The following is a 3405-nucleotide window of genomic DNA, read 5'->3' as shown; positions in this document are numbered from 1 at the left end:
AAATTACCCCAACTTCTTCTAGTATGTAAAGAAAAAAAAAAACTCGAAATGATCTCACCCAGTTCCATGTCGTCGGATGACCGCAACCACTCCTTAACTCCTTCAACTTTCTGCATGCAATATGTACTGTTTGCTACCAAGTGTGTGTGGGGATTGGGAACCACTGGAGTAGAATATCCCATCCCTTTACCCCCAGTACCGAAACATGCATCTTGCAACACGTCACCTGCAATGTTACCAACGGTCTACAAACAACACGAACAGCTCGGTGCGTCTTCGTGTCATCGTACTCTTCGGCATCGTCTAGACCACGACTGCGGTGCCACCACTGAGCACAGGTCAATCGTAAGTAGTCGGTCGATCAGGTAAGTCCAACATACGGTTTTGGGCGATTCTCTAATGCGCCGTTTTAGACTTTCACAATGGCTTCCGTGACAGGCTTGTTTCTGAATTGCAGCAGAATCAAATAATCCAACGTCCTACTAGAATTGGCTGCAAAAGAGAATCGCCCATGAAAATCTTGCAAGTTTGGACCGCGAGTGAAAAGTAAAACCTGGGTGTTTTTTTGGATAAAAATTTTCATTGCGATTTTATCGTTGTGCAAAATTTTCGGTAACCGCGTGCTGCGTTCTCTTTGCCACGCCATCTTGGAACACAGAAAAAGTGATCAAAAAAAATATTGGCGGTCATCGTTTTTCGGCACGGTTTGCGAGTTTCGCGGGCCTCGACATATTGGAATACGTGTAAGAAAAAAAGTGAAAGAGAAGAAATATTGGTGTTCGTTATTTAACGTTAGCATGTTCGGTGATCTCGGCGTACTAGAATCTTAACTAGAATCTACAAAAAAAAAAGAAGTGTGGGGGTAGTTCTTACGAATAACATCGCATCATTGTGGAACCCGTGCATATACGCCATCTTGGGATGATAGAAAAGTGAAGGGCAGTCCCTTGTGTAATCATTAATAAAGTCTGCGAGTTTGGTGCGCGCCACATTGGGAAAGCGGAATCAGAAAAATTAGTGAAAAATGGAAAAGCCCCAAGAGCTGCTTTGCTTAGATTTTTGTTTTTGCGTATTTAGTGTTTCCTCATCCTTATCCGTAGCGGCTAATGGGGAGAGTGAATTATTGTGTAATCATTTCTATGACCAGGATCGGCGATTTTCTAGTGCTGGGCCATTTTGTGGATACGTGTAAAGTGTGACAGGAGAACACTTGCGAGAACACTGACGTTCGACATCAGTATTACAACTGGGAGGAGTGGAATTATCTTGTGACATTGTGAAACTGACCCGGAGAAGTGCACCAAGGTAAAACAAACATTCTCATACGTTCGCTTTGGAACTGATAACATCAAATGAAGGATTCTGATGTCATGCGTTATTTTCTTTAAATGGTTTTAGCATGAAAAGAGCTAACCACATGGGGTGATGTGATTGAGTTTCGAAATTTTCTTAACAGCTACGTAAAATGGTCATATCAATAGAACTTTTCATAAAGTGGACAATATACAGTAGATGTTCACTTAATGATGCAAAGGTTTAAACTGTACCATTGTTTTAACTTTGAGCGTATTGCCATCGCCAAAATATAAACGCCAACAGTGTTGCGATGTGTTCCAAATGCATTGATTGTTGCAGAGCGAAGTTTTTCCAATGAATTTTTTGACTAAACTGACAAATATTTGTTCTAGATTACAGTGTTTGTCTAAAGCATATTGAGGCAATGGTTTCCTCCATATCGGTATTCACAGCATTGTATATGGATGGGAACGTTGCGAAATACAGTAAATATTTTCTGTTCAGCTTATGTTAGCTGACTATGGTAGCAAAAGAATAAAAAAAATCAAACCTCCACTTTTTTTTTTTTGCTTCTTGAAGGCTATATACAATTCTTGGTAAAGCGTCAATATAACGCTAAAGGTATTCAGTATATCTGTTAAAATTATATTGTTATTCTTAAATATGTTTTTATATGAACCGTTGATGCGAAATTACAGGCACGATATGACTACATATTGACGAATGTAATGACTTAACTCGGTTAATGTTCAATGCCTCTGTACGACTATAGTTGAATGAAATGGTTCAGTACGACCCTTGCTGATGAGTGAAATGATTTGGCACAATCATTGAAAATATTAAATGGTTCGGTACGACCATTGATACATGAAATGATTCGGTACGATCATTGTCGAACTTAAGGTATGGTGCGGTACGACCATAATTGAGAATACTTAATGGTTCGGTACGACCATTGATGAATGAAATGATTTGGCACAATCATCAAAGATACAGATGGTTCGGTACGACCATTGATACATAAAATGATTCGGTACGATCATTGTTAACTGTAAAATATGGTTTGGCATAACCATGATTAAATAAAATGGTTCGGTACGACATTGAATAAATCTTTGTCATATGAAATAGTGAGGTACGCGTATGACGCATTCAATAAAGGGACTCTAAATTATAAAAAAATACAAAAAAAAGAAAGTTGTTAAAAAAGTTATACCGCATGCGGCTGATTAGACAGAATTTACTCACACTTCAAAAGAGGTGTCTGAATGCTCTTGATGAATTTATTTGCAAACTTCAAGAACAGAGCTGAAATTTTTATTACATAAAATATGCTATTTATCATTAATAGCCTATGTGTGGTTAACTTTTTCCTTTCCACTTTTTCTCCTATTCTAGCATTTTCAGCATTCAGTATGCCAGGCGGCAAATACGTACGAGTCAGACCCTATGTTGACAACGACTATGATGATGTTGTAGAAAAAGACTCAGAGAACGATTCCGTTGAGTCCGATGAAAGTGAAGGAGAGCTAGAGGAAGTTCAATGAGACGGTTTAAAAGCATTGCCGAAAAGAGTTTCCAAAAGGACAGAGAAACGTGTTTCTCAGAAACACAGAAGAGAGAAGCGGGGCGAGCAAGGGGGCGAGCAAAATTGGCTTGATAGACTGGAACGTGGACAAGAGTGGCATGTGCGTGATACATCACCTCCGCCATGGATCCGCCCGCAGAACGTACTAACACAGAGCTCGAGCCACCAGGAAACCAGCGCTTCTTCTCAGACCAAGACAGATAACATTGGGGGAATACGTTGGGATATCCGTCCTTTTCCGCAGGGCATTCCCACCAGTAAATTGTGGACTGAATGGTGTCGCTTCAAATCGAATTTTGACATTGCAACAGATTTGAACAATGTGAGTGCCAATAAACGAGCGAAATTGTTATACCTTCTTACGGGCGATCAACTACAGGGCCTAATCAATGCTGCAAAACTCTGTTCAAGTTTCGATGATCCACAATGCTACCCAACTCTAACGCAGAATATTGGCACATATCTACGATCTCTGGTTGATACGACAGCCGAACATGAAGAGTTTACTCGCCTCAAACAGG

This window comes from Aedes albopictus, chromosome 2 (genome assembly GCF_035046485.1).
Source record: "Aedes albopictus strain Foshan chromosome 2, AalbF5, whole genome shotgun sequence".
Lineage (NCBI taxonomy): Eukaryota > Metazoa > Arthropoda > Insecta > Diptera > Culicidae > Aedes > Aedes albopictus.
Note: the sequence above shows the minus strand (reverse complement) of the source record.